This window comes from Corvus brachyrhynchos, unplaced genomic scaffold (genome assembly GCF_000691975.1).
Source record: "Corvus brachyrhynchos isolate BGI_N302 unplaced genomic scaffold, ASM69197v1 scaffold56, whole genome shotgun sequence".
Classification (NCBI taxonomy): domain Eukaryota; kingdom Metazoa; phylum Chordata; class Aves; order Passeriformes; family Corvidae; genus Corvus; species Corvus brachyrhynchos.
In genome coordinates, this window is record NW_008238664.1 from 9,455,191 (window position 1) to 9,464,908 (window position 9,718).

General features: G+C 37.3%; 1 long non-coding RNA gene across 15 annotated transcripts in view; it reads right to left on the bottom strand.

The window, feature by feature from the left end:
- Positions 1 to 3,470: 3,470 nt before the first annotated feature.
- Positions 3,471 to 9,718, bottom strand: part of LOC108447571 — a 115,127-nt gene continuing 108,879 nt past the window's right edge. For all 15 annotated transcript variants that reach the window (XR_001863215.1, XR_001863218.1, XR_001863216.1 and 12 more), the window contains 2 exons: positions 7,192 to 7,351; positions 3,471 to 7,099 (listed from right to left, as the gene is read on the bottom strand). This is a non-coding gene — a long non-coding RNA (uncharacterized LOC108447571). The remainder of the gene's footprint in view (positions 7,100 to 7,191; positions 7,352 to 9,718) is intronic.

The window sequence follows — 9,718 nt, forward strand, 5'->3', positions numbered from 1 at the left end:
GAGCTCTACCTTGCGTCAGTGGCACGAAACACATCTTATGTCTACCTGTAACTATATGGACGATATCTGTTTTTCTTTTTTATCTTTTAAAATTTGAAATGCTGACATAAAAGAATCATAAACTCTGCCAAATATATACCTACACTTCAGTTTTTAAAGAAAAAAAGCATTCAGCAGAGCAAACAAAGCCTGACCTGTGCTCATGACAGCAGGTGGTTAGTGTCTTTGTGATCCTGGAGCCTATTAGTATGATCTCCTTCAGTGGCCGGATGAATAGGGACCTTCCTTTCAGAAGCCACAGTGAGTTTCACAAAAGCTTCTCTGCAGAGGAGGGCTGGAATGAATCCAGTCATGCAGCTTTCACTAACCCACTGATCTTTTCTTTGGCTCCCCATCTCCACTGCCTATCTACCTCTCCCTGTCCCCCTACATTTTGTTTCCTGGTCTGGTCTTATTGCCAATAGAAAAAGGCTACAATGAAGACAGCAAAAATACCCTACAGAAATGTATTCAAGTGGACCATAAGTGGGGAGCTCCTCAGCATGACTAGAATTGCACTCACAAAAAATTCTGCAGAAAATGCAAGAACTTTGGCCAGAGATTAAGCAAAAAAATTTTATCACCTCTGAGTACTGTTAGTCTCCAGATTTTATCAGACCAGGGCATCTCCTCATACCTACTCTTACAATTTTCAGATGCGCACATGCTTCCAGGGCTGAAGTGCCAAGGAGACACCCTTCCCACTGTATTTTCTTGTGGAGGTAGGAAAAATGACCATAAACACTAAAAAGCATAAGTGAAATAACAATAAAAAACCTATTTGTCCCAAATAGGGGTCAAACTTTTTTTTCTGTAATGACTCTTGGAATTTTCCTACTTGCTGATGTTCTAAAACTAACCAAGCTAACTCATTCGAAACAACACATAAGATTGACCAAAGCTATTGAAAACTTAGGTCGAGCCAAGGTGTTTGATTTCAAAGTTGAAAAAAAATCCTCTCAAAACATTCAGCAGCCCAAGCAGATAATTAGGAACAAGGAGTCCGAGTTCTACCCAGAAATATGGGTAATAAAATAATGAGAGGAAAGTTTGTAAGGATACATAACATCTTTGAGTAAATCATGTTGAGCTGGAAAAAGATGGGCACAGTTCTGTCATAGGTGTCTTTTCCCATGGAAAGAAAGCACTAGTTTTATTTTAGCATAACTGCTGTAGAGTAGAAAACCAGAAACCCACTCATCTAATGTTTGCCAGACAGTCAAGTTCTGGGTGATAGCTTATAATTAAAAAGCATGTCTTGGAGAGGAATGAAAAATAACAAATTGTGTGTAATATTTTTTTAAGAAATCAAGAAAAACTAAGAAAATTAGAAGAGACAATAATTTAAAGGGTAGTAAAGCAGCAGGTTGACAAGGCACCATTTAAACTAATCCTAGGAATTCAAATAACACAGAAAAATTTGATCAGAAAAACTTTTTTTTCTCTCTCTCTCTCAGTATAAATCTTCCTACCCCCTAACTCCACAGAACAACACAGCTCCTCCAACTTTTGTCTCATAATGCCATACCTGATTTTTTCAAAACCCACCATGGGGTTGTGGATGAACAATGAACTGATGCTGACACGAGCACGACAGTGATACTGCTGGGAGAACAGGTAAGTGCCCGTCTCCAGAAATAGCCTTTCCAATTCTGTATTTGTAAAGAAAGTGCAAACCTCTCTCCTCCTTCCAGTGGCACAGCCCTCCCAACAATTAACAAAGCCTCTCTTATATCCAGATCAAACAGCAATAATTTATTCTCCATGATGCTGCCCTTGAAGACTGCATTAAAGCACTAGCTCCAGCAGAAAACAATGGCTCTTGATTTTATATTTCAAGCCATGGAAAACACATGACACTTGCTTTCAGACACTTCCCCCTTCACAGGTGGCACTCAAGCTGTTTGCATTATCCAAGAAAGACTTAGGAAGTCCTGCTTGGATCTGAGATTATCAAGATGCTGCTTCTCCTGAAAGCTGGTATGTCCACTACCTCAGACAGTATTTTGAAGGTGTAGGTAGAACACTGTCTTGCTCTTGACTAAGGCTGTTAATTTATTAAGAACACATGCAATATGGACATTTACAATTCATTAAACAAAGTGGCAACTTTAACATTTCATCTTTGTGACAAGACCTTGCTTTTTCCTGACAACTGACTACACTTTAAACATACACACTTTTTACTCAGTTTGACACTGACAAGAAAAATACTCTCTTTGCCATCATGGCAAGGTGTCACTTAAAATCTGATTCTCAAGATCTTACAACACATAATTCAAAGAGGTGTATCTGAAGTAATATTTCAGGATTTATGAGAAAGCATTTTTCTTGCTCAGAAAAAAAAACCCAAACCAAACAGATCAGGTCCACCCTGCAGGCAGAGGGAAAGGAAAATAATTAGGATATGAATAATGAAGTTTTTTCAGGAAAGAATAGACTAAAAAAGGTTCTCTGCAACATCTATGGATGAACTGCTACTAGAAAGAAGTATAATCCCAAAGTAACATTCTCTCCTCCACTAACACCTTAAGGTGTGACCACTCCAGGACAGGTCATTGCTCATTAACTCCATGGCTGAACACTTGTGGGCACTTGGAGCTGCTTCTAAGTAGTCAGTGGCGTTAGATCTGCAAACATGCTATGAAGAGAGTTACTGAAGCACATTTAGGTCACTCTAGTGCCTAGTTTCCAAGGAGGAATTCACCTCTGGTGTTATTTCAGAGTACTGTAACTTTTGACTCTCAAAATAATTTGGAGACAAAATGCAGTACTGAAAATATTCTCTACAGGTGGGATTGTAGACTACTTTTCAAAATATAGTCTGCAGCAAAGATGAATTGTATTTACCAACAGAACAGTTTAACTGCAATTCATCATCAAACTAGCAGAAATGGAGAAAAAGAGTACAGACACCCATGTTTAAAGGATTTTGTCTCAGGTCTCTGAAAAGTTATCACCAAAGTAGGTATTGAAAACAGGAAGACAATTTTTATCTTAGCCAAATACGAAGTTGAAAAATAAATGCAGTTTATTCTCTTGGCTATACACCCTGGACACTATTGTAAAAAATTCTGTTAATACATAGGGAGGAAAATAGTTTTAACAGGAGTCTGAAGGTAATGTGTTTTACATGTTTTTATACTTTTTTTTCACATGGCACCATTGGAGCAAACCTGTGTCTACCCTTTTTAAGCCCAAGTAACACTGAAATAATTGCCACACAATGTCTGTCAATTTAATCATGGTTAAATTCTCCATGTGCTGTTTGATTTAAAGAAGAAATTAAAATCTATAATACAATGGGAAATACACATCCTGCCTGATTACTCCTGAGGCTTTTCACCAGAAGATGACTTTAGTTACAATAAAGTCAGTATTTTTAGCAGAGAAAAAATTCACATCTAAGAGAAATAATAAAGGAGTCAAAGTACTAAAAAATCAGTAATGTTTTATTAACATATGCTTCAGAGAAATACTACAACAAAAAGTCATAAATAGTTACATCAGAATAAATAACATTCCCCAAAATATTCCCAGAGGAAACTGGTACACAAAAGCAAAGGAGACGAAGCAGTAAGGCAATATGTGGAATAGCAGCAGTGTAAGGAATTTGTCAGAAATTGTTTTGAGCCCAACCCTGTCAGCCTTCACCTCAGTTCCAGAGAGAAAAAGAACAAGCACTTTCAGAAAGACATGCAGGCAGAGAAAAGAATTCTTTTTTAATCCCTGGATCACCTCTCAGATTTGCTCTTAAATATGGAAATAAAGAACCTGGACCAGTTGCTAACAGGGCAGACCTTGCTTTGTTTCCTTCCTTATTTCCAAGCATTTAGAAGTTCATGGGCTTTTCTTTGTATTCATTTTAGCATGTGTTTATTAGCTATATTAAATTCTTAGCTAAGGGTTTCATATACAGTATTATCTTTGGGAGAAAATGAAAGATGTAGGAACGATTTAAAGACTGAACACTGATGTAAAGATGGATCATCTTGTTACAAACTGATTTCCTCTCATCAAACTATGTGGGTGAAGGATGAAGAAACAAAATGCAAAAACATGGTAGTCAAAGTGATGACATACTGAACCATCTTCCAATCATTCTCAATAACTCTACAACTACAGCATGCTATCCTGATGGCCCCATCTGAGTTGATGATTTTTCACAATGTATTTCATGGCTTCCATCCCTACATGAGACTTTATTACTATCACATAGGAATAAAAAGCCATAAAACACTAGAGTGAATTTATCTTGATCAGATGCAATACTTATTTTCTTCACATGATTTCACCACCATTCCAAAACTAACCAATGATTTCATGCTACATTACTAAACATTTTAAACTACATTTCAATGACAAGAAAGACACTGAAATGGTTACATCACAAATTAACAGAGCTTTAGCCTTTAAACACAGTCCTACCTATGAGAATCAGAAACAATCACAAGACACAACCATTTAATTCACTGATAAAAAGACAGGACACCACAGAAAAATATCACTTCCACATACATCTTTCAAGACATAAGGAAAGACAAGAGACACAAAAGAAACTGGTATAGATAAACGCTATGAAAGCACCACTACCAGCATCTTTTCCCTAATTTTCCTTACTAACTTCCTGGCATGCATTATAAAAAAATCGGACTCCAACACTAAGACACCTTTAAGACATCTGAGCTTAACTGCAGAAACAGAACAAGATTCCCTCCCTATGGCACTGAAACAGCTACTGTCACAGAGCTGCTACCAAATATGACCCTCTCATCCCTAGGACCTTTACCTTCTTGGCTATGATAAATTTACTATAGCTGCAAAGTCCCTATTTCTCCTGATGGAAGACCAAATGAGACAAATTATAAAATACACTTATTTTATAAGCCAGACTATAATTCTGAGGTCCTGGTCTAAACACAGTTATTTATTAGTGTAATTAGTATTCATCTTCTTATTACTACTAATTGGCCAAGTAGAAACACGAGTCTCTAGAGTCATTGAAAAGTCAATACAATAATTTAACTGCCATTTAAAAATAATTTTGCTTGTACACTTGCAAGCAAACTAAGCTGCATCAGAAACATCTCAAGCTAAAAGTCTATGCTTTACCAAAAATATTTTACGTTTTCCCAGCTACGTAAACCCATGGCATGGGACTAGTACTAATTCTGATCTAGTGCTGACACTAGAACTCAAAATTAACTCGAGTTTGATTTATATACTGCTATCTTTTCTTGCCTACCAAATCCTACTTCTTGCATAATATAATGTTGATAGCATAGAAAAGAGCGAGAAATCATTAAATGAAAGGAAGTGCATAAATAAATTCAATTATCATGCATAAAACATGCAAATGACTTAAAGACTGCATATGAAACTCTAGTTTATATTCATTAATCTCAGGTTGCACTTTTGAGGGAGAAAGAGACACTAATCAGATCCAGATTAATGCACTCCCAAACCTTCCTATTTGTTTTTAGGTGAGGGTTAAAATAGATGTATTAAAATAAACACAGCTGCTCACCTCCCCCAACCCTGTTGGTGAAAACTAAAAATTGTATCACAGGCTTGAGATGCTGGGTTTTTCTGAGCTCCTCAGGACTGCCATTTACCCACTATCCCTCTCTTTTTTTTTTTTTTTTTATGGAAGTTTTGTCTGTAAACTAGTCCAAAACCAAGCTAGTGACTTGACAGAGAGAGCAGGATGGGAAGTGTTTGGGCTTGCCTAAATCATCCCCTCCCTCTTCTCCCTTCTATCCTGAATGATGATGCAGATGGACCATTTTAAACGGCGTGCAGACAGTCCCTAAAGGGGCTCCATCCAAAGCTGGCACATTGCTGCTGTGCAGCTTCATTGGGTGGGAAACAGGGATTCACAAGTGGGCTTATGCAGTCCAGCTTTGCTTACCCAGCCAGTAGAAACACAACACACAATAGGGCCAAACACCTTTAACCCATCACCTGCTCCAGGTTTCATTGCCCAGGGATTCCCCCCAGCCTCTGCCCAATTATCTGGCTATGAAAACAGCAGCCCCCAGCCTCCCCTTCCCTCTCCTGCTGGAGCTGGGTGCCAGTCCCTGCCACTTACCCTTGCCTAGGGAGCACCCAGGGAAAAGCCACTGAGGACAAGAACAGTACCCACAACAGCAAACAAAGGGGAAGTGGAATTCCTGGGGCTGATTCTGCCCCAGGAGAAAAGTAAGCACATGGAAGAAAAATGCCCAGAAAGAAAAAAGAATGAAAGGTCCCATTCCCATCTACTGGGAGGGGAAGGTTAAATAAAGCAAACAAAAAAGGTCACCAAACTAATTTCACACTGAAACCAATGAATTTAGATTAGAGGCCCAAAGGGGAAAGGTTAGGATGTTATCAGTGACATAATTTCTCTTCCCTTTTGTTAAAATGATTGGATATTAAACCCCTCCAACACAATGGGACACACTTTCTGCAGGGTGGAGGGAAGAATTCAGAATCTTACATTTCTTCAATTATTTTTTACACATTATCCTCCTGAACTACAGACATTACACCACATAAGCACAAAAACGCATACATGTAGACTCAAACATATATTCACACATATGGTTTCAGACACAGACTGACTACTGCTGACAGCTTGATTCAAGAGAGATTTTTATTAGGATTAATTTCTGCATGTTTGCAGAAGCTAAATTAGTTGCAATACATAACAACAAGGTTGAAATCTGTCAACATCCTGAAAAATATTCAGAGAGCTATTTAGTATACACTTATAATATTCATTGCTCCTAAAAGAGAAAATGATCATACAGTAACTAAACCCTAAGTAAGAGCTAAAGATATTCACCTCATGAAGCCATTTCTCAACTAGCCCCTTGGCACTTGCTGAAATTATTCGCAGCATGAGCTCTACTTTTTCATTTTCTGCTGACTCCATGTGGGTAATTTCTCTCCTGTGATTAAAAGTGAGCTTGTCAATTCCTTCAAAGCATTTCCTTAGGTTTGGTTGGACGTGGAGTGGATCCTTTGTCTCAAAAAGGATTCCTAAGAGATCATTGCTGCATCTGGAGAAAAAAACCTGAAAAATGATAAAAAATGAACTTTAGAGGTATTTATATAAACATATTTTACACCAACACCAACAGCAGACAGATGAAATGGACTGTTTACCTTGGAAAGAATAGTCTTTTCTTCGCCAGATAATCATTCAAGGCCTTCCTGAATGTCATCCAAAAGCGATTCTGCCTCCTTCAACTTATCCAGCATCTGGGGCTGCGAGATAACCCTCGTGGCATTGGTCTCCTTCACTGACTCCTTCGTTATTAGCCTCCTGGTGGGTGAGATAGAATACAGTGAATGTAATAACCATACTTCACACAACAGGCTCTCTCTCTCTTTTAAATTGAAAATCCCCTTATTACAAAACAAGGGGTGTTCTTTTTCTTCTACCTTTAAGTAGGACTGCCACATTCATTGCTTTTTACAAAAACGCAGCTGCTTTTTAAGCTACAGATAAATAGAATCTGCTAGGCGGTAATTCTGCTCAGTCTGAATGCATTATTTTCTAAGTCACTTTAGTGAGACTCTTTTTATTATGAACTGGAATGAACAGGGAAAGTCCTTTTCTCAACTAATTATGACTATGCTTTGGTCTGTACTATTAACTTACAATGCCAGATTGGTCAGCTTTTTTTTTCCTTCCTTCAATCAGTTCAACAAATTATCATGCTTTTGCTGGAAAATTAGAGAGCTAATTATTAAGACTTTATGGACTAATGATGAAAATATAAATAACATTGAACAACAGTGTATCAATAACAAGAACACAATCCCTTTGATATGCACAATGCAATCTCCTATTTTAACACCACTGATGCATGGACAGGAGTTACTTTGATTCAATCTACAGTATTTTCTTCTCAAACATTTGTTAAACTAGGTATTTCCAAACTGAGGAAAAAACGAAGCTGGAACACCACTATTCATATACCTATCCCTGGAACACTATTATTGTACTCCCAATTTATGAAAATCAGGAAAGACGGAACAGACAGCAAAACTATAAAGACATTAAACCAGAATAACATCAGGACATCTGTTGTTTCCCACGATAAGACATAATGTAGTACGTTTGATTTAAAAGACACTTGTGGTTCATTTGGTTTTATTTAATTAGCTACTTTAAGGAATGGATTAGCTTGCAAAGAAGATTTTGACATTCCACAGTAATACCAAAAACTAGCATATCGTTCTGAGGTGTTGAGGCCTTCAGTGGTCCACAATGACTGGCTATGACAAAGTAAAACATACTCAGCTACATCCCAAGTGGAAAACAACACCATTAGCTTATTGGTTGTCCACACAGACACTCCAAAAAATGAAATGTAAGTATTTACATATCACTACTCAGTTCCTTTTATGTAACGTATACTGTGATAAACGGAATTCAAATAAATAAATGAATAAGAAAAATCCTTTCTCCTTAAATTAATTTTCAAAACTTTTGAGTTGGAAACCATCAGTATGGTAGAAAAGCCTGTCAGCAGAACAGCTGCGTCTGCCCAGCATTCAGGTTTGCAAATTAGAAAGAATCCTGGAAATAAGAACTTGTTCAGTGAAAGAAAACTCACATCGCCACTATCTCTAAAATCCTACTTGTATTCAAAATAATCCCATTCCCATGTATTTCTGCCTGAAATATTATGGGAGGGTATTTATTGTATATTTTTCAAGCACCTACTGTAAAAACATATATATATATATATATATATATATACAGCCAACAACAGTGACATTGCTTTGAGAAGCTAAAACTTGCTACTTCCATGAGGTATTTCTCAGTCTTCCATGAGGTATTTCTCAGTCCTCTGATACTTGGTAAACTATGGACCCTTTTGGATTGCTTGTCTCCGTATCTAGAGACCAACCTGAATGCTGGAGTATCAGGAGAAGCCTAATTCATGTAGACTGAAAAGCAGTTGGTTCTACTAAAAATAACTCTACATGTATTAATGGAGCTTCCAAGATGTGAAAGTAAATGAACACATTGACACAAACACTTATTTAACTTTATTTTAGTACCAAGCTGGGTGTTCATGTACACTCTAATGTGTCCCTTCATATCACCTCTGAAACAAGGACACTATTTAGCATATTGGGAATTCAGGTATGTTATCTTTTGCACTAAACTAATAAAAGAATTTCAAAATGCTTATTCCTGCTTGATTAAAAATGTAACTGGATCTGTCAGTTTAGCAACATTTCTTTTCAGGAAGTGACAGTAAGGTCAATGTGAGAAATCTTACCAATGTGGGGTACTGTTTTTCCTAAATTAATTTCAAAATTTAAGATATCCTCAGTAATTTTGTTGAGAATGTCATTCTTTCAGGCATAAAAGGCCTTCAGATTACTGATTATCCCACTTTCAACATGGCTAGTATCAATGGAGTACAATACATTTTGATTAAAAATGAATCTATTTCATTTCAGCTAAATCAACTAAACACAGTGAAACAGTTAGATTTCACCCTGTGCTCATCCTCTGCTGAGCACTCCCTGAGAGCTTTTCACAGTAGTCAGGGTTATGGTACAAAGTGATTGAGTGACTTGACAAACATTACAGGCCTAGTAGAGGCCCATTTACATACAGGAGCAAGACCTATAAACTCCCAGTTTTGTACTTTATCCATCTGACCAT